Source organism: Rhinolophus sinicus, chromosome 16 (assembly GCF_057876585.1).
Source record: "Rhinolophus sinicus isolate RSI-liver-muscle chromosome 16, RSI-T2T, whole genome shotgun sequence".
NCBI classification, from domain to species: Eukaryota; Metazoa; Chordata; class Mammalia; order Chiroptera; family Rhinolophidae; genus Rhinolophus; species Rhinolophus sinicus.
In genome coordinates this window covers 61,440,452-61,462,864 of record NC_142516.1, presented here as the reverse complement: position 1 = coordinate 61,462,864, position 22,413 = coordinate 61,440,452, and the positions used below count along the sequence as shown (strand labels likewise).

Sequence of the window (22,413 nt, the reverse complement as noted above, 5' to 3'; positions counted from 1 at the left end):
TAGAAGCACATTTCCCAGAGTATTCTGGGGGCATTCGTCTTCCAGAGGTCCAACTTTAGGTTTGGGAGAAACTGCACTCTTGACCCTTCTCGTAGAGCCTTTTAATTAACAGTAGCGTACTAAAGGCTCTGAGAAGTTCTGGAATAAGTCATTTGTGGGAGTAGGTAAGTAGCTTCCACCAACATTTCCCACTTAATAGCCTTTTCCTGTCAAGTCGTCAGAAGTCTTCAGTTCCTGAACACATTCAGCTCTACTTCAGTTTGGGGTGTTTGCATGTATGGTTTCTTCTGCCTAGACCCCCATACCCCTCTCTCTGTATGGGCTATTTCTTGTCCTTTAGACATCAACCAAAGTCCCACTTTTTTCCCAGACACCTTTCTGTCCAGCGTAACCAATGCAGGGCTTTTCTAGTGTGGTCCTATCTCAGGACTCTGTTTCTCTCAACCTCCAATCCAATTTAAGATCAACTGTTAAAATTCTGCCCCCACCCCCCCAGGGCTTCTTCACTAGGGAACACTACGAAGGCAGGGTACTCAATAAATATTTGTTAAGTGAATGAATAAAGAAAGCTGCTTAACTTAGTGTAGTTTGATGTTTCACCATGGAACTCATGGGACATCCAGTAACTTCACTTGGCCAAGGGTCCTTAGTCTTTCATCAGGCTTCCTAGGGATGAAATTCTGTGACAGCAGCTGGACCTGTGAAGGCATTAAGAAGAGAATCAAGGCCCCCACAACCCCTCGCTAGTGGCCTGTGTAGAGTAAGTGTTTTGTGGTATCAGTGTGGTAGAAAATATCAATAGTAAGCAAATACTTGCATTGAAACATCTCTTTGTGGAACAAGTTCTCACATGTTAGCTTTTTGAATTCTCTTATACCATTTTTTTCTAGATACTGCCAAGGAATTAACATTTGGAGTAATTTAAGCTCAAATCGGTTGAGTGACTTTCCTGTGATCACAGACACTGGCACAGTTGATGCACTGTAGCTTCCTGAGGACAGGAACCACTTGTCTCGTTCATCACTGTAACCCACTTCGCAGCTCCCAGCCTGGCACACGAGAAGACTTACTAAATGGTGGAGGAAGGGAATTTGCAATCTGCTTTGAACTCAGGTCTCTGACTCTCTGGGCAGCATTTGGATGATTTTTGTTACTGTTGTTGTTTCTGTGTTTTTAAGACAACCAAGCTGTGTTTCCAGAATAAGAAATTTATAGCATCAAAGTGGCGTGGTTTGGGAACAGAGAAGACCTGGGAATCCTGAACTGACAAAGTGAAGTTGTCTCTTGTATTCAGTGGTAGATCATATCCACCTGACCTTAGGCAAAATTGTGTGAAATTGGTTCCTCTTTTGTGTTCCTTTTCTCAGCTATTTCCTGATAGTCCACCTTGTTTCAAGTTACTGTTGCTTTCTCATTTCCATGACCAAAACTTTTTCTTTAGACTCGATATTTGCCATCCGTGCTTCATTGTAAATTCTGGCCTCTGACTTCCCTTTCCAGGGATATTTGCCTTTCGTAACTGAGTGTATAAAACAAAAGTTTTGTGCCTCATTGATAAGATTTAACTATATCATGTGCATGGGGTGGGGCAGAGATGAAGTAGCTTTTACCTGGGTCCATAAAAGGATGCCAGGTTGGATGATAAAGAAGAAACTGTATATTGAGTGAGAAGATTAGGCTGAAGTCCCAGTACTGCCAGTGGTTATTTATGTGAGTATGGAAAAAATTGCCATTCTCAGCCATAGTTTCTTCATCTTTAAAATTGAGATAACCCCTTATATCTCTCTTACTTTTGAATGGCAAAAGGATGAAGTAATGTAGGCGAAAGCATGTTGTGAACTACTACTCCAGTTGGTATGTTTCGCTTATATCTATGCATAAAGCTACCTCTGTCAGCAGGGAAATACCAGGTGCCAAACATGTTTCTCGGCAGATGTCAAATGCTTAGAAAAAGATAGGAAATACGTGTTAGGCATTAGTGAATATCAGTAGGATAAATGCTAGTTGTTTTGGTAAGGAAACCCTGAAATGCTCGTGGCCTGACACAATTTATTTCTCCCTCTCAGCAAGACCAGTCAGCATTCCTGGTTGGTGAATGCTTTCTTCCCAGAGGTGATTTGAAGAGAGGTCATTTAGGGCCTCCGCCATTTTATGGCTCTGCCCTTCTCAGCTTTTTCATCCAGGTGGCAGCCATGAGAGAGGGTAGACGTTCTGTGAGGGAGGTTTTTATGGACCAGGCTGCAAAGCCTAATGGGTCACTTCTCTCCACATGTCAGCAGGCAGAGCTTAGAACAGTCCCAGCTGTCCCTGTGCGGCACAGGGGATGAGCGCTGGTCAGGGGCTCCCTCGGATATGGCGGCATAGCCAGAACGCTGCCTTCTTTCTATGTAGTTGGACCAGGAAAGCTTAGAGCCACAGTCGTGTGATTCAGGCACGTTCATGGGTTTGAAATCTGGCTCCAGTCCTTACTAGATGTGTGAAAATAGGCCCATGCCTGTGTCTACGGAAGCCTTGGTTCCCTCACCTAACGGTACCTCGTGGGTTTCTTGTGAAGATAAAATAAGATGATGTACATACAGCATTTAGTAGTGCCACTGGCTAAATGTCCAGTAAATGTTAACTATTAACATTTATCACGCTGATGAAAAAGATGACGATATTAGCTATTATAGACGATTGCCAACCTGGCCATTTTAGGTCTTTGTGTATAAAGCAGCCTTAAATCATGGATTATTTTTATATACATATATTTTATTTTTTTTATTTTTTTTATTTCACCTTTCCTTTTAGAACAGAGTGCCTTCCCAACCAGTCAGGCAATAGGGTATCTACTATTCAATTGGAAATAATACATACATACATACATATGCATACACATATGAGTATGTACACAAACACATACGTACACAGTACATACTTGATTACAAATAAGTGGCAGGAGGGGATAGTGGCAAAAATTTTGAGCTTTGGAGTGGGACAGACTTGGGCACGAATCCTGGTTTCACTTTTTGATAGCTCTGTTACCTACACTATGATAGGTTATTTAACATATTTGAACCGGAGTTGCCTTATCTATAAATGTTAAATGAAATGATATGTATAAAGTACTTAGTGCGGTAACTAGCCCACAGGACCCTTAATGTTAAGCAATACCACATTGTTCGTGTGTGAGTATGCATGTATGTTATTTTTTAAGTTATGACTCATTTCATATATGACTGTCATTATATTACCCTTGCATTTCTCCATTTCAATAACTTCAAATACCCTTCCAAGCACCTGGCACAGAATGAACGAGTACTTGATGAATTTATTAAAATTATTGGTGTTAAGAGTATCTCAGTTTTCACCCCATTGCATAACATAAAACATATTTAAAACAGCCAACCTTTTTATGGGTGTTATTTGACCTCACAGGTTTTTAGGAAATTTCTGGAGCACAAGGAACAGTGGACCTGGGTATAAATTAATTTAGTAGTCTTTCAAATACTAACAAATTTTATTGATTAATTACTATGTACTGAGTACACAAGAGAAGATCTCCTAGGAAGCCCTCACTCCAGTGGACAAAGCGTAGCTATAAACAAGTCATGCAAGTTGTTTGATGAAAACTGTAAGCATGCACGAGAACCCATAGCATGGACATAGAGGAGGGATCATTTGACCCCAACTAAAAACTGCATTATCACCACCGTGCTGTGAGGTATCTTTGCATCGGGTCAACAATATGTGAATCTTTTTCAGAAGAAAAGGATCACAGGTGTGAATGGTCAAGAAGAGCTCGCTGTCTTTGTCAAGGATGTACAAGAAGTAGATGGTTCGGGGCCATGCACTGCATTTATAGTGTCTGTTTTCCAGAGTGCTTGGACCACTCTGTCGACATTATCCCAGCAATCCTCCTAACCTCCCTATTAGAGAGAGATTTTCAGAGACTGTTATCCCTGGTTTTAAAGTGATGGTGGCTGAAGGCCTCAGGCAGGGTCAAAGCTGGCAGTGAGATACAGGGATTTTGAATCCCTTGCTGAAGCTGTAACTATTTGAACAGCAAAGTAAATAAACACCTTATATCCAATGGTGTAGCTTGATGTTTTGTGCTCAGAGTTAAAATAAAAATATGCCTCCCTTTACCCGTGCAAAGTCGAACTAGATAGCTCACCAAATTCCAGGATGGAATGCAGCCACCACTAGAATAGGATTTGTGTCTATGGGACACAGAGAAAGAGTATTTTGTATTCCCCAGGAGGAGCAGACACGAGTCCACAGCTCTCTGGCCATTCGCCATTTGATAAGAACCAGTTCAGATTTACTTGAAATGGATATTCTCTGTGGTGACACTGATTAACCCCGATGATCTCCAGAGCCACAGTCTTACATGCTACTTGTTGAATTTCAAGTACAAAAATCCTGAGCTTTGGGTTGAGACCTCAATTCTACCACCAATTAGCTCTCTACCTTTGCAAAAAGTGCATAATTTCTGAGCCTCATTTTCCTGATGATACCTTCCTAATGGAGTTTTGAGGAGACAGAGAAGTAATTTTGTTAAAGTCATAGATCTCAGTAAATGTTAATTGCTTAAGTAGAAAGATTTTCCGGTCCCCCCACCCACCACAACCCTTAACATTCTAGAGCCACAGAAACGTTGTGATTTTCTCCTTGTCCATATATTTGATTTGAGCCACTGTATTTTCTAGTGTTTCCCCTCCTTGGTCAGAAGGAGCAGGTGGAGGATGAGAGGGGCTTGCACAGGAACTGAAATCTGTTATGACTGTAGCAAAGCATTATGGGAGGCCCTCAAGATACAACCCTTGTCCACCATCTGTTTTCTTTTGAGTGACCTGCATCTCCAATATTCCTATGTGAACCACCAAAGGGCTGTGAAAAGTAGAAAGTGAGATGAGGATGTGTGTAGGTTTCTGGAAGCTTTTGCTAAATCCATACGAATAGGACAAACACGAATAAAGATTCCTTATTTGATTCATGCACACTAGCCGTATAGCGAATGCCAGCAGGAGTTGGAAAATGGAATGCAGGCCAATGCATTCGCTAGTAGAATTTAAGTGACCACTGCCAAATTGAATTACTCTAGGAAGACTTGTTGAAAGAGGAGATTCTTAAGGAAGAAGAAAGATATTGTTACATAGAAGAAAGGATGGAACAAACATTTTTCCATCCAGGAAGAATGCTGTGTTGGGAAGAGGTGTGAACAAGTTTATGGGGGAGAGTTGCATTTCAGGTAAGTGAGGAGCATGGAGCTGTCGTGTCGGTGAGCATGGTTAGGCCAGGCCTGGGCTTGTTGATCAGAAGCTCTTTTTATTTCATCATATTTCCATCACCATCCTTTTCGAAGGGGTGTGACTGGTGATTTTGTTGGTGCACAGACCCAGCATTTGTTGCTATAATAGTAACATTCAACCTTAAAAAGGCAGATAGATCACTGGCCCGTGTTAGAAGCCCACCACTGCGGTGAGGTCCTGTTCCTATCTAGGAAGCGTTGTCATTTGTTGGTGGCAACTAAGTGACTTGTTGTATCCTCTTTCTCTTTTTCTTTCTCCAAGGTAGACTTGGGATGGGGGACTTGGACAGGATTGGACAGTTGGTTTTGCATTTTAACTGTGAAATGTCTTGCATGGCTGCAACACACCTCTATACACAAGGCCCCCAAAATAAGAGAATGAGGTATTGGTCGGTGTGCATTTTCTGTCAAGAGCTCATTCTCAGGATACTGTGTATTTCTCACCGGTTGCCCCCAGGAAAGCATTGGCCAGAGACTTTGAGAATTGAAGTTCGCAATGAGGAAATGCTTTAACCTGGTTTCCTTGTTCTCATGTCATTTTCTCTTTAACGAAGCCATAATAACAGTGTCAGACGCAGCTTTCTAGTTAGTATGAGTAATGTGGTTACTGTATTTTCTATTTTTATTTTAATATGCTTTTCCTGATGTGACTTTTTTTTTTCTTTTTTGGTTTTAAAAATAGCACTTAAGTAAATGTGGTAACTCAAAGACTCTGGTGCACACTGCATTCTCTTTGGGATGCAATTCTGAAGGAATACTGTGCGTAACAGCCTTTTTTTTTCCTTTCCCCAGATTCCTTAGTGGAATAAACAAGAGAATGTTTGGAACACAGATCACTGAAAATATTGGCTTATGCTCAGGTTAGGCCAGGCTTCACAAAAATTGACATTTAAATAGAGTATCCCAACGGTTTTTGCCTCTAGAGTACCCATTAATATTAAGCCTGTTTATTTTATGGTGCATTGATAAGACACAAAATTAGGTAGCTGGGGACGCGCCTTAAATTGGTTCATTCATTTGCTGCTTTTTAAAGTATGCAGACAAATTTAGAAATCTTAAGTTAACAACAAAATACACTTAAATTCCCCTTCAAAGAGTAATTAAGAGCTACTTGTCTCTGTGTCCTGTCATCTCTGCCAGAATTTGAGTTCATGCTGAGTGTATTCCTTGAGTCAGCCATCACTCCATCACCAACAGGGATTGCTTTTCCACGTATTGACATGTGAGGGAATGTCTGCCTTGCAGTAGCCATGGGCTTGTGCCAGATTCTGAGATCCATAGGGGCAGTGCTGGGAGCTCTTCAATTCTGAATCAGAGATCCGATTCATAAGAGCTGAGCCAGGAAAACCGGGTTGAATCTGTGGCCAAAACCACGGTAAAAAACTTTTTTTTTCCCCTTTTCCCTTTTTGCAGGGCTTTATTGCTTTAAAATATGAGTGCCTCTGTCCATTGATCCTCTGGTGACTTTACATTGGATTCAAATTGTGGTCTCTTAGGTGAAAAGGTCAGTGTTTTATTCATTCAGCCGCACATCGATGAAGATTAACTGAGAGCAGTACAAGACATTTGGATCCTGCCAGACCTAGGGCACCTGAAAGGAGTTTATTTCTTTTCTCCCTAGCTTCACTGTGCCTGCTGCCGAAGAGGATGGCCCTGTCTTCTGGGAGTGGGGGAGGGTTTTGCTTGGCTGTGTGTTAACTGCCTCAAATCCGTGGCCATAGGGTGAGTAAGAACCCCTGAGAATCAAACATGTCATCTATGTAGCATCGCCTGATTTAGTGCTTTTCCTCAAGTCTGAGATGTCTCAAGGGGCCTTTTTTCCCTTGCAGTACTGATCTTTCAATGAGGTGTGAGTGTGTGTCCTCAGCAATAACAAGGAAAAACCATGAAGTGTGAACAGCTCTTATTAGGGGGGTAAATGTCATTAACGCCTGTGTAGCCTTCTCTGCAATCTGAATGCTCTTGTCAAGAGAGGGACTTACTGAAGCCTCCTTTAAAATCCTACAAATGGAATCCCAGATGCAGAAGTTTTACATTTTAATTAAGCAAGGCCATTAGCCTCCTTCCCTTACGCATTTCTGTAGTCAGTTATGCTTGTGTCTGATAGGGACAGGCTTCGGCAATAAAGCTATAAAAAAAAAATGAGTTTGAGGATTTGAGAACGACTTGGTTTACTCTTAAAGTTTTAGATAATGTTGGGTGTTTGTAGGGAGCAGATGCTTCTCTCTGTTTTAATTTTATAGAGACCCGTACATATCTCATGTGCCTGACCCTATTATGCAAGTTTTCATATGTGGTATGAGAAAACACTAGCAGTTACGTTAATGAGCAGGTCCGTGTGGATTAATGAAAGGTCTGAAGCATTTAATGTTTACATAATGATTTTATGATTTTAAATACGTAAACAGACATCTTCCTCTAGCGACGAATTCCCCTCATGTAAAAATCTAGCATTCTCCTGAAGCAAAATTTTAACATGCAAAGATTTGCTTCTGTAAACGTCTTCTGTGACTTGGAGAATTTCAGATTAATTTTTCGTCAACCTGGTGTGTGCCATTGAGTGACAAAATAAAACCATGTTGAATAATTGTATGGTAGGGTCAGATATAGAAAGAAAACGGTCTCTTCTACTATGCATATTAATTTTAAATAAAGGAAAATGAATTGAGACATCTGGTTAAAACTTTGGGGAGATAAATCCAGGAAACTTAGTCAAGTTAGGGGTGGTGAATGGAAATTAACTATACCGTACCTGTTATTATTAACTTAAGATTTATTATTTAATATGTTCTCTTAATGTATAGTCGTTTCAAATTTGATCCTCCATTCCTTTTTCAACACACCATTAGGTGACAAATTTTCCTTACAATGTGTTTTTTTTTTTCTATTTTGGGGGTTCAGGAAAATGTATTCGTTCAGCAAATATTTACTTAACTGGCTGCAATATTCAAATGGTAAAGAGATAGAAACCATGTTTCTCTGTTACAGCACTCAGTTTAGTGGTGATTGGGACTCAAGTTAAGCTAAAGGAAAGCAGAGGTCATTAGGGTACATTTTCTAATGAATATACACACATGAGCTATAATTAGAGCAATAATGAGTTATATGTAAATAGATTCTTTGGACATATTTCCAACTTACTTGAAAAGTTAATGCTTTAAAGAATTTTAAACATCCCTTAGCTGTCTTGGTTTTACTATTAATTCAAACTGTGTAATTAAATGTCTGACTAAACAAAATTAATTTTCAACCCAGCCCCCACTTTTTGAAATAAAAGTATTTATTTTAGTTTGCGCTAATGATATTTTGCCATGTATTATAGAAAACCCACCATTTACTAGATCACAGAGGTTAGGCAGCAAAGAGGTGTTTTCTTCCAATTCCTTAATTCATAAGTGTTTTGACAAGTTAATAAAAACTTATTTTAAAAGTTTCTTTTAGTGAGAATCCAAAAATGATTATTTTTTAGCCACATTAGGATCATTTTGCAAAAGCTACCCATGAAGTCACTCACTTAGAGCAAGAAAATCTCCATAGAATTACTGTTGCCAATGCCACTTGGGGAGTAATTGGGCCAATTAAAATGTAGATGTTTTATATTAAATTATGGTGCCTATTAAAATAAAAATCATCAAATTTGGAATTCGTCTATGTTCCCTTTGTTAGTTTCCCTCCCAGTACATAGAATTTTAGTTCACCTGATTGCTTACTTGCCTCATTAGTAATATGTGTATGTAATTGAAGAAGATGGTAGTCTGGTGCCAGTAGGTTCTTCTTGTGGAAAACAGTCTCAGATTTGGGAGTGCACTAAGAAGGGCTATCTGACAGCACCATCTGCTTCGTCCTCTCTCTTCTCTCTGTTCTACCTTACACCTGGATCCAGGCTGTTAATATAAATTATGATTTCTGAGGTTCACATTTTAGGATAACTTTGACAAAGAGATGTCTGGAGTATCAGGATTATTAAAGATGTACAGTAAAACCTCTTCATAAATGTTTTTCAAGGCACCAGATGGAGGGAAGCTTTACTGCATTATATTTCCCATATGGAAAAGTAGCTGGGACCTGAAAGAGGCACACCCTTGGAACGGGAATACTTCTTAAAAAGGAACTTTATAAAAGAATGCTATAGTATAAGGTTTTCATGTATGATTTATTCACTTGAACATATTGCTTTGAAGGCCCTAACAGCATCCTGGGTATAAGTTGTGGTTTCCCAGACTTGAAAAGTGTCTGATAGTTTAAATTTCACAAACTTTTTATATTTGCCTATGCCACAGGTCAAATACGTCTTGCTATGAGTCTGGTTGCCCTTTATTTTAGTCAAGGTTTGGCTTTTGATAAAATCGTTGGATTGAGTTTCTTCATGAAAGATAAGCGTACCTTCTCCTTCCCGTGTTATTTTATGTTAATTGAAATTCAAGGTGGTAGAATCTAAACAGTGTTATGTGGTGATAACTATAAGGTGTAATTTTTCTACATTGTTGTTTCATTTGTTGAGATGTATGTCTTATCAGTTTCACTTAGTAAATATTATATAATGCCGAGCTTGGACGATCATGGTTCTTTTGTTGTTACCCACTTTTTACAGCAACATTTGTTATGAAACAGTAATAGGCAGATGTTAAATATAAAAACACTTTGTAAAATTTTTGCAAATAATACTACAGTGTTTTGAGTGAGATGCAAGGAGAGACTCAGTGTATTTATGCATTGAATAACATCTAATTGCTATAGTAAACAAGGTCTGACAATTAAGTTCACGAACTTGCCACTGTGCGCTTACATTGGCAGCACTATACACAGCTCGGTAAGGTCTCATAACCTTGGTATATCAGTGTCTCACAGTTTTGTTCATGTCGATGTGTGGCGGTGTCTTGCTGAGTGGCGTTCATTTTTGTTGTTGCGCATGTTTGTGTGCCGTCGCGAGAATGTCTGAGCTTTAATTAGAGCAATGAACAAACATTACATTTCTTGTTAAACTTGGCAAGAGTGGAAGTGAACTCAGGGACATGTTAGTCCAAGTTTATAGGGACAATGCCGTGAAGAAAATGGCAGTGTACAAATGGATTAAACGTTTTTCTGAGGGGAGGGAACACGTCACTGATGAAGAGAGTCTGGGCAGCCAGTAATGACCAGAACTGATGAAAACACTGCAAAAGTTTGTCGAATTGTGCATCCAAATTGTTGGCTGACTGTGAGAAGCATAGCAGACCAAATAAACATCGGTAGAAAAACAGTTAGGAAAATCTTAACTGAAAATCTTGGCATGAGAAAGCTGTGCACAAAAATGGTCCCGAAGGAGCTCTTGCATCCTGACAATGCACCAGCTCACATGGCACTGTCTGTGAGGGAGTTTTTAGCTAGTAAACAAATAACTGTATTGGAACATCCTCCCTACTCAGCTGATCTGGCCCCAATGACTTCTTTCTTTACCCAAAGATAAAGGAAATATTGAAAGGAAGACATTTTGATGACATTCAGGACGTCAAGGGTACTATGACAACAGCTCTGATGGCCATTCCAGAAAAAGAGTTCCAAAATTGCTTTGAAGGGTGTACTAGGCGCTGGCGTCAGTGCATAGCTTCCCAAGGGGAGTACTTCAAAGGTGACCGTAGTGATATTCAGCAATGAGGTATATGTAGCACTTTTTCTAGGATGAGTTCGCGAACTTTATTGTTAGAAATCGTATAGTGAAAAGATGGTCTTTATAGTTACTGCATATGTATTGTTTTTGAAATGACATTCCCAGAATTAGAGCACATTTTCCTACACAATAAATGTATGAATGGTATATACAGCTTTCCCTGTCTAGAGTAGTTGAAAAACCTCAATAATTATGTTAAGTGTGGAATCACTGAACATGTTTCCAGGAGTATTTTTCTGCTGGATAGAAGTTGGTGAGATTGATAGATGCTAATATGTTAAGTGTCATACTTTAAATATTTAGTTTTAATAAAAATAATATACTAAATAGAGGGAATTCCCCTATACAGCTGAGCTAACTGAGGAGCATACAGTTCATTGTGTAAAACAGACAGCTAATGTAAATAGATAAAACTGCTTTTGTTAATAAAAATTTGGTGTAGAACAAAAACTGAAATTTGGCTTTAAAATGTTTCCAAATTTTTATCATTACTTCCCCAAGTATATCTGCAGGGGAAAGAATAAAAATGTGAAGATTCATCTCTTTTCATTTGAACAAGAGTATTAGCTCAAGTTAAAATTTTGTGAGGTATTTATGGGATATAAACAGAGCTTTGTTTAATGTTATAGTTTCTGTGGGCAGGGCTTAAATACAAGGCTCTGAGAGAGAAAGGGGGATATTTTTCTCCATTTCAGTTAGGCTTTGCAAATCATGCTTATGAAAAGAAAGGAAAACAAATGAACACGAAAGCAAAAGTTCGTGCTTTAATTTGTGGGGTCTGAAGCACATATTTACATAGACAGAATATGAATTTGTATACCTCAACTTATTAGCGATTTTCTTGTAAGACGTTCTGCAGAAGAAAATATTGCCAAACTTCACAACAAGAAAGCTCATATGTGGTGTTTTAGATGGCCTTTATAAAATTTCATCAGCATTTTGTACTTTTACACATTGGTGAATGTCCATAACAAAATCAGTCAGACTGAAATGTGGAATACGCGTAGGTTTGAGGAGCTTCAGGAGAGTTTTAGAAAGTGGAATGGAACCAGAGTACCAAAAGCATTGATTGCCAGGTTTAACATTTTCTTTCATTGGAATTTGATTCTTTTTAAGTGAGTGATGAGTATATTATAATAGTTAACCACTATTGCATTACAACCACCCCAAACTTGGTAGCTTGAAACAATCGCTATTTTATTATTCACAAGTCTGTGTGTCAACTGGAAAGTTCTGCAGTGAGGAGGTACATTGATAAGGTTCAAGGGCAGGTAGGCTGGTTGGTCTAGGATGGCCTGATTTATACATCTGGTTATCAGTTCGGTACTGGCTTTCGGTTGGGGCAATTGATGTAACTGGGCATCATATCACTTACCATCGAGCAGGTTAGCCTGGTCTTACTCCCATAGAGGTAGTTGCAGGGTTCTGAAGAACAGTAGGAGAGGGCAAGTCCATATGTGCAACCACTTTTAAAGTGTCTGCTTGCTTCATATTTACTAGTATCCCATTGCCCCAAACAAGTTACATAACACAACCCAGAGCCAGAGTGGGAGATGAGTATTCCAGGACATGCATACAGGGAAGCCGCAGCAATTTGGAGGCCAGTACTGCAATCATCCACCACCAGATAGTGCCTTATGGAGCTTTATTTCGTAGTGTTACGTGGAATTGAGGAGGGAAGAGTGCTGAGCCAGGTTGTCTAGTTTGGAAGTTGCTTTGGTAGTTTAGGTAGAAATAAGACTGGCATTAAGATAGTGGCAGGGAGAGGAAACAGCAGGGTTAGATAAAACCACTTGCTGACCAGAGTCAATAGGTGAGGGAGAGAGAAGATGCTCATAGATTGATTCCAGCCTTCATGGTTGGGTAGATGGGAATCTGGAAAACTGGTAAGGTTTTGGACCTAATTATGTTTGCAGTGAACATAGGACATCTGTGCAACTTGAAACAATTCCTATTCCTCTTTCCAGAAACATTAATATGAAATGAGACTACATCTTTGAAATTCCTATTTTTTTAACCTATTGCTTTAAAATTCATGGCCTCATCCCAGTGCTTTCTTTACCATCAGCCTTGCAAAGATGATTAAATGACATGAAGTGTTTCATCTCATCTTTTAAAAACACATGGGCAACTTTGCTGTAACAAAATGTCCAAAGTTTGGATTTCCTAGTTTTATGTCTCAGAACTGAACATCTGCCTAGGCTCTTTGAGAATTCAGTGCGGTACAGGTATTGTTTTTGAGATTACTTTTGTATTTATAAGTGTCAACTTTGATAAAAGTTAAAAATTAAGTGATACCAACATTCTTTTTAAAACTGTTTTATACTTTAGGTTCTAGGGCAAGAGTGTAAAAGCTTTGTTTCTTTTTTAGTCATTCACTTCATAATCTGGAGTTTAACTCCTCCAAATTGTGAATGTTTTTTGAGAAAATCATGTCTAGATTATTTACGAAATATATAAAAGTCATCTTCCTTTTAAGTGAATAGAAAATTAGTTTAGCCATGGTTTCGTTCTTCTGATATGTGAATGGAGGACCATTTTTTTGTTGTTGCTGTTATGGGCATGTGACTTACATAAAAAGAAAATAAAGAGAGGGACTTGGAAAAAAAGCAACTTAGTGCATGAGTTGCTTCTGGAAGAAAAACATATAATTTATCATTTAAATTAAGATTAGAGTACATAAACTGTTATGTATAATAAATGAGAAAATATATTTTGATTTTATATTATGGTCAGTTAGGGAAGAAGAGATAAGGGAAGGGAAAATGAAGAAGGAAGAGAGACACAGGTAAATTTGTTAAAGTAATATTCTAATTATATTTATTTATTTATTTTATTTATTACCATTAGAGCAGTGTGGTTTTGCAACCATGGTACAAATCAGGTAGAATTAGGTGGCATGGTTAGATTGTTCCATTCCTGCATTACTATTGTGTGATTCTTTCATTCATTGTCAATCTCAATTACTATAAAACTAAAACAAGAAGACTGCCACAATCTTATATTGAGAAAGAAATGTTCTTCTCCTAACTCAGAGTAGATGGCTTTGCTAGCTGCTGGATGATAAATAGAGTAACAAGAACTTGTTAATTGGCTCTTGGGGCCCATAGCATTTGAAGCTTACAAAGGAGTTCACATGTACTGATTCGTTTAATATGGAGACATATTGAATAGACAGAGCAAGTTTTATTAATTTTGTTTTATAGGGTATTAAAACCAAAACTTACCCTTGATAATGGTGAAAAAGCTTAACAATACCCAACACTAAGTACTCAAATTTGGATCTTCTGATATATCACATCTAGAGTTCTTTGCATTGTGTAATGTTTATCTTTAAATAATAATTACTTGTTTAGTGTAGGACCATTTAAAAAAGCACTTCCATAATTATTGATTTATTTGACGGTCACAGTCAAAGTCTATATGTAGATGTGGATGTCATTAAAAACGAATTTTAGAAGTCAGACATACATTCTTTATAGTTACACTGAAATCTATATTACTCATAAGAATGGCTGTCTTAAAATTTGATTTTTAGACTGTGTTACTCTCTAATAAAATTCACTTCCATAAAATTTTGCCAGCTGCTATAGGAAGAACTATAAAACATTCATTTAAACTCTAGTGATATTTATCCTGCCTTTCTTCTCCTTGTTGGCATTTGTAAGATTTCCGAATGGTTTGCTATTTAGTTTCAATATTTTTTTCCTTTTAGTAGATGATTTACAAATAGCAGTAATGTTGAAAAATGTAATGTTTCTTTTAAGTTTATAAACCAGAGATTGAAAGAATTAGATTGTGGATGTACCGTGTAATACAAATAGGCAGATTTTTATTCCTCTCCAGATTTAGTTTTAAGAATATGAGTATTTGATTCATCCTGATGTTCATCTTAACAGATAATTGCTACATGTTTAAGCAAAAGTAATTTATCTCTAAATTTTTCTTACACCTTAACACCTATAAGCTGTCTTTCCTTCATTGGCTTTGATTCAGAATAATTTCAATCTTTTATCCTTTTATGCTTTATTCCTTAGGTGTATCTATATCATAGATCAATAAAGAGTTTAAAAAAAAAAAAAAACCATGAAAAGAGTTCCAGTAGCTAGAATCTCATTCACTAATTTATTATAAACACAGAATAATACAAGCATTTAAAATAAAATAAATAAAAAACTGTGTGCCTGCGACTTAATCTTTGTATTTGTTTCTGGAGGTTTGTGCAGGATGTTTCCTGTCCAAGGCACAAACCATATATTTCATTTGTCACATCTAATGTTTTTCATATCCGGAAATCATGCTCCATGTTATGTTTTACAAGACTTCATAAAAATAAGTGATCCAAATAAAATTTATAGTTATTTTTTAAAAATCTGTCACAGCAAAATTATCTCTTTCTCTTCTTTTTCTCCTTCCCAAATGGGTACAGGTGGGATTATAAAGATTAAATGAAAGTATGTTTTAAAATGAAGTCTTAAGTTTTGAAACTAGACAGTCATCTATTATCCAGAAGAAGCTAGTGGTATGTTGGTAAATGCTTTGCAACAGCTCTAAAAGGAAAAAAAAAAGAAAAAGAAAAAAGACCTGAATTGCAGTGTTTGCTGCTTTCTGTGATGAAAATATCTCACTGTGGCTGATTTCAGCCTATCTGCGTAAGTCATTGAATGTAGGGTTGGCAAGAGCTGTGTAGTAACACACTAGTGAGTATTTCCACCATACTAGACGTAATAGAAGCAAATTTCCTCAAGAGCATGGGTAATAGTAGAATGTAGTCAAATAATTAGAAGTGATAAGTTTTCAGTATCTATTACCTTTATTTCTAATATCATTTCTTTAATTGTAACTTTATACAATTAAAATTTTTATGTCTACGTTTGACAACCAGCTTAGAAAATTCCTGAACTTTTAACAATCAGTTGGCATGGGATGGTGCAAGCTGGCTCTAGCACAGCATTGCAAGAAGCTACTTCTTGTGATTGGTAGGACTCGGGAGATAGTTGTGGTCTACACCCTCTAGGGAGGAGAGTGCCTGGTGTCTGGTGCCCAGGAAGGGAAGGCAGCCATTTTCTCTTTCATCTCCAGTCACTAAACACCACCTGATTGGTATTTATATTAATATAAGGCTTGAATGGAAATAAAATCCTAGAGTCTTTTAATAAATGGGCTTGAAGACATTTAAGATTTGCATTGCAAGAATTATTCTTAAATATTTGTGTTTCCGTGTCTCTTAGCTAGTCTGTACCTCTCAGTTAAACATAAAAGGGGAGGGAGGAAGCTCCATTTTGACATCCCATTTGGCAGATTCCTCCAAAAGCCATTCCAAAAGTCAGTACCTCCAAAAGCCATTCCAGTAGCATGGTTAAGCTATTTACATTCGTTTTTTTTTCAACAGGATATATCGATAATGAATGTGTAACATGAAGTAATAGCTGTGTTCTTACAAAAGAAAATAAACTGGAATCTCTTAAAATCGTTAATATACATTACCAGCTGAGGTAATGAAAGGAACAATGTACAATTAAAGAATCTGATGCAGCTATTGACAGGGTTTTAAATGCATTTCTGTCAAACTTTGCTGTTATTTAGAGAGAGAAAGAGAGCGGGAGAGAGAGAGAGTCAGCTTCTTCCTGTATTGCTATTGGCAGCTTACAGGTGGTATTACTCAAGCATTTTGAATAAAATTAGATGTTAAAAATATAATTGATTTCTTTTGGGGAATAAAGAGATCTCTAGACAAATTTATTTAGATGGGTTGACAAAACTGCTGGTGTACATGGTTAAGAAGAAAAATTGGGCATACTTTGTGTATAATCCTTGGAGTATTAATTCTGACCAGATCACACTGTAAATAATGTTAACTGTCATAAAATAAACACAGCCGGGGTTTGCACCATATGTTTTATAATTATTTTTTGCAGCTTTTTTGTTTGTTTGTTTTTACTGAAATGGAACCTACTGATAGCTCTGTGAAGTTGTGTTTATATAAAATTAAATTACATTTGTACTTTAACAAACTTGGCTTCACAAACCAATGTCTCTAGGCAGTTTTTGTTTAAAAAAAAATTTAACGGAAAGAAAAGCTTTTCTCTCCTTTGTGCTATTCCCCCAGAAACATACTAGTCTCAAACAGAAATCTGCGGTTACGTCCTCGTACCAGTTTCTTGTTTTTGCACATGTGAAGGAGATGCCTTTGGAATGCCACCCAGAGGAGGGAGTTGCCTAACCACGGAACTCGCAGAGGGTGTTTGGCTTAAGTAGCCCTGAAGTGGCCTTTCAGATTGAGGCTACGTACTGTGGTCTCCCAGTTTGTTTTTGTTTGTTACCTTCCTGCTTGCGAGTGTTTAACAGTGTCAGAAGTAGAAGCTCAAAGCTCCCTTAGAACATTTAGGTAATTTTTAAAACTGTTATTATTTTCATAATCACCCTCTCCTCTTGATCTCAGGGGAGGCTGGGAGCCCTTGATTGTCTTTAATAGAGCATGTGAAACTGATAGTGCCAGTGGGAGGTGGGTGGCAAGTTTCGTAATATGCCAGCTTCTCCCCCCACCCACCAACCCCCCCGCCTGCTCATTGCTAAATATGTCTCTTGGCAGATCTGACAATATCCATAATTATCAGGCACCGTGAGCCGTGTCTGCAGAACGGCTTCTGCATGACACCTGTCCAACTCTTGCTCTTCTTGCATCTTCTCATGCCTCAGCTTGCTGGCTCGCCTCACTTCAGAGCAACAGTCTGCCTTTAGAGAACTCATTTCTCTTCTTGTCAAATTCGCAGACATCAGAAGTTCAACCCACACAGTTTACAGCATACACCATGGTTTGTGTCGCAACCGTTCACACAGTAGGCATCTCCTAGATGCCGGGGAATGAATGAGAAACGTTAATGCAAACAGTTCTCTTTGGCATCATGGTTTCTATTCCTCACACATTAAGTGCCTTTCTTACTCTTGACGGATTTGCTTAGCATAATATAATCTTTTTTGTTAAGAGTGCATCTTGATTGCTTTCTCTTCCACACAAAGAAAAGGTTGCTCAATTTTTATAAATGCCTGAGGAAGAGAATCTAGGCAACCCCAGTTGACTTTCAGAGTGCTTAGCAATTCTTATGGAAGAAAAAAAAAAATGAGTAGAGAAACGTACAATGATTTTTGGAACTTTTGTTCCAGGATGTTTCAGTGAGGTGAAGATATTGTTAGTGAATTTTGTGGGTGGAAGAAAACTTAAAATGAAGCTATATTCAGTGAGAATACCTGCAAAGAGAAGAATAATGTAGAAGGAAAGGTGAACAACTAAGGCCCTTTTAGCGGTTCATGCTTAAGCATAGTCAACCCTAGAAATGCTTTAAAAATCTTTGCTTTTGAGGAAGAGGTCATAGAAATTTTTTTTAATGGAATAATGTTAGGTGTTTGTAAAAGATCAGATTAAGCATCCACCTTTCTTCCTTAGAAACTTTGACAGTCTATTTTATGAATATTGTACTTGGGAATCATGATCTAGTTATAAAATTTTATTCTAAACAACTGGTAATTATCGTCTGTCATAAGGGTTGGACTAAACCCTTTTTCCTCAACAGGGACCAAAAAATTACAGAGTTAGGTAAGACATTTGGGGAAATGTCACAATATACTAGAGTTTCTTTTTAAAGATATGTTCTTGTTTGCTTATGAAACGAATACAAAATTAATATACAAATTCAAACACTGTAATATATAATTCAAAAAGTTAAAGCTGTTCCTAGCTCCTTCCCACAGAGACAACCCTATTCTAATTATTTTGGTGTACAGTCCACGTGTTTTCATGCATATAGTGTACTCATTAATTCTCATTATTAATTTTAATAAAAATGGATTCATTTTGTATGTATTTTCTTGTAGTTTAGTATTTAAAATTTTAATGATATATTTGTGATAGACCAATAAATGGCCTGTCTCCCTCTCACCCAAATAGTCGTGTCAAATCCCTGAAACCTATCAATGTTACCTTATTTGGAAGAAAAGGTTCTTTGCAGATGTGATTAAAGATCTTGAGATAAGGAGATAATTCTGGATTGTCTGAGTGGGCCCTCAAAACCGTCATATGTGTCTTTATAAGAGAGAGGCAGAGACAGACTAGGGACAGACACACAGAGGATAAGACACACCACAGAGAACAATGAGATGTGAAGGTGGAGTCAGAGATGGGAGAGATGTGCCTACAAGTAAAGGATTGCCAGCAGCCACAGCCTAGGAGATAGGCATGGAACAGCTGCTTTCCCAGAGCCACTGCAGGGAGCACAGCCCTGCCAGCATCTTGATTTCAATTTCTGGCCTCCAGAAATGTGAGAAAATAAATTTGTATTGTTTTTAAGTCCTTAAGGTTGTGGTAATCTGTTACAGCAGCCCTTAGAAACTAATACAGCCTCTCTCCGTGTTGTTACATATACATCTCATCAATTCTTTTTAACCTCCATATAAGTTTTTCCATTGTGTGGATATACCATAATTTATTTAAATAATTCCTTAAAGATAACTGGTTGTTTCCAGTGTTTTGACTTTACAAACACTATTTTAGGGAACATCCTTGTACGTAAGAATTTCTATGTATTTGAGTATTTTTTGTAGAATAAATATTTGGAAATAGAATTATCAGAAAGTAGGTATTTATAAAACAATTATATTTTTGAATAGGTAATATATATACACATAGGTATCCTCACCACCCAGCTCAATCACCCACCTCAGATGGAACCCCTTTTATTAGTTCCTTATATTTGTGTATATCCTTACAGAGATAGTCTATAATTGTATGCATATAAATATTATTTTTTTCTTTTTTGCACAAATAAATTAATAGCATAGACAGTATGGACATTGTATTCCTTGCTTTGTTTGTTTGTTTGTTTGTTTGTTTTTTTACTTAGTGTATCATGGAGAGAAGGTAAGAGGAGTTGCACTTATTGCAGTTATTTATTGAGTGTATCCTGCGTGTTCTCCGAAACACATGTACTAATTTATACTCTATTAACAATATATGACGTCATTTCCTAAAATGAGACTGTTTCCTGAATATCACTTTTTCTCTTTATTTTTCTCTTGACACCTCGTTTCATAGTGGTAGAAAAATATATATGATCATAGGAATTTTCAGATCCTATAGAAATGAAAAACAAATATTTGTTGAGCATATTTATTCTCAAAGATTTTCAACTCAATATATATTAAGCTTGCAGGCTTTTCAGAACATTGAGTTGAGAAGAATAACTTCTACTGTTGATTTTCTTAATATTGATACATGAGATAGTTTCCATAGTATCTACCTACTTTATGGCCCAGAGTCATGATAGAGTTGCATTAATATTAGTTAATATCAAAGTAGCAGATGTCATATTTACTCATATATAAATTATATAGTAAAAATGATCTCAAGCAATAGTTACTTCAATAACTTTATTTTTTCAACCAAATTTCTCTAGTTTCTTTTCCTCGTTGAAGTGTTTTTTTCTTCCTAATTCTGCTATCTGAGCATGACTCTTCAATCTCCTCTCATTCTCAGCTCCAGTTTACTCTTGAAAATACGAGATACATTTGGCATCTGTTCTGTTGTGAAAGCCCCCAGGAAAAATTATAAATCTGTTCTTTCAAATTCATCATTATTATTAAGAACCATAATTCACCTCATGGTTATTTCAGCCTTTCTTCACCTCTCGTTTGAGTTCTGGGATGACATAGCCTTCCTCGGCGAGGCGGCATTGCAGTGTCATGTCTCCCACCTTAATTTGTAGCGATGCTTGCATTTGGGTGACAGGCAGTTGTTCGTGCTTGAATAACCCAGGATTTGAATTCTACAGTTTGTGGCATCCATGTAATGCTTAGCAGTAGGTACAGCTGTTAACTATTCGCTTATAAATAATCTTTTCCCCTTCTCAGCCTGTCTCCCAGGTAGTGTACCTGTCACCATTAATAATTCTTCGGCAGCTCCCTGGTGATTTGACCCATCAGTTGTCTTTCATGGAGGAGTGCTGCTCTAGCCTGCTATTGAAGCTTATGTAGTTTCCTTCAGCTATTCAGTTACCCCTGCAGCTGTGCTGTGGCGAGTCCCCTGACGGCAGGGAAGTCGTGTTGTTGGGCTTCACAGGCAAGCATCTGAACACATCTTACAATTTGAGAAAAGTAGCATTGCATTTGGGGCCATAGACGATAAAACCTCCCATTTAGATACCACAGCAGGGCAACAGGCATAGGTGGTAGAGTGGGAGATGGGTGGTGAGACGACAGGCAGCAAATACAACATTCCTATCTCTTTGATTCTACACCTGCACGTAACTATTATGGCCTTATCCGTCATCCTCTGATGTTTGCAAACTTGGGGTTGGTGTACTTGATCTGGTTAGTGGGTCCATCAGGTGTGGCATTCTGCCTGTATCTCAAGCTTAATAAGGAGAGTCTAGTAGCTGTGATTCAGATGGGAACTGCCCCCTAAGAAGTTCTTCGGCAGTTTTGTGGTTCTTCCATTTGGACATGTGCTCACTTGCCTCCCCTGTCTTTTCCTGAGGTAGGCTGCTCCCAACAGTTCTCCAGGCTAATTCCTACCTACCTGTAGGTCTCAACTTAGCCATCACTTTTATAGGCAATTGCTACTCTCCGTATTCCGTGTTGGCTGTACCACGTCAAGTGCCTACATGGCAATTTTTATTAACTCTACAGTAATTACCTATTTACTTGGTGGATAATTCTTTGTGCTGTTTGCTATATCCACATTCTGAGGACATCCTAGAACCTCACTAAATGTATGTTAAGAGAATGAAAGAGAGTTGATTTTTATGAACTCACTTTCCATTGACATATCACGGTAATATCAAGGGGGAATTCAAGCAAGGACTGCCTGCTGTACACTGTGCTCGGACATGGGTATAGATAGGAAAACATTTCAATTCCTTATTGCCCTTGTAGTGAGTGATTAGTGTCATTTTTTTTTTTTTTCTGAGAATATATCTTGGCAGTACAGCATTTCTTCAGACATGGCACAGAATATGGCAGAGAGTAAGATATCACAAGGCAAAAAAAAACCACACAAAGCATTAAACTGTATCTGGAAAGTAATCCTTGTATATGTACACACAGATTATGATGTTAAAATAAATCTCCCAAGGAAGTAAATCAATTATACATTACATTGGTTAGGTTTTCATTTGGAAGTGGATTCACCCTCCATATGCTCTTTGCTATTCCTATCTCACTGAGTGTAATGAAGTAGAACATGATCAAATTTCTAATATGAAGAACAATGTCATATATACCGAGGGTGCCAAAAACATGTATACAAGGGAACACTTTGGTCAACGTTGCTCAAACAGTAGTTTGTCGTAATCCAAAGTGTCTGGACGCTGATGATAACCACTTTGAGCACCTCTTGTAATTGCAGAAGTCAAACGTGACTTGTATTCATCTTTTATTATCAGTATATATTGAGTATTACAATTTTAATACAGTTTTCCTT

The 22,413-nt window shown here is 37.7% G+C and overlaps 1 protein-coding gene across 11 annotated transcripts in view; it reads left to right on the top strand.

Moving 5' to 3' along the window:
• BNC2 (basonuclin zinc finger protein 2) overlaps positions 1–22,413 on the top strand; it is a 414,097-nt gene that overhangs the window by 293,076 nt on the left and 98,608 nt on the right. The window contains exon 1 of one of the 11 annotated variants that reach the window (XM_088793669.1): positions 6,915–7,015. The exons of the other annotated variants lie outside the window; for them this stretch is intronic. The gene's annotated coding sequence lies outside the window, so the exon portion shown is untranslated. Of the gene's footprint in view, positions 1–6,914; positions 7,016–22,413 lie in introns of those variants that run through there. 11 annotated transcript variants of the gene reach the window in all.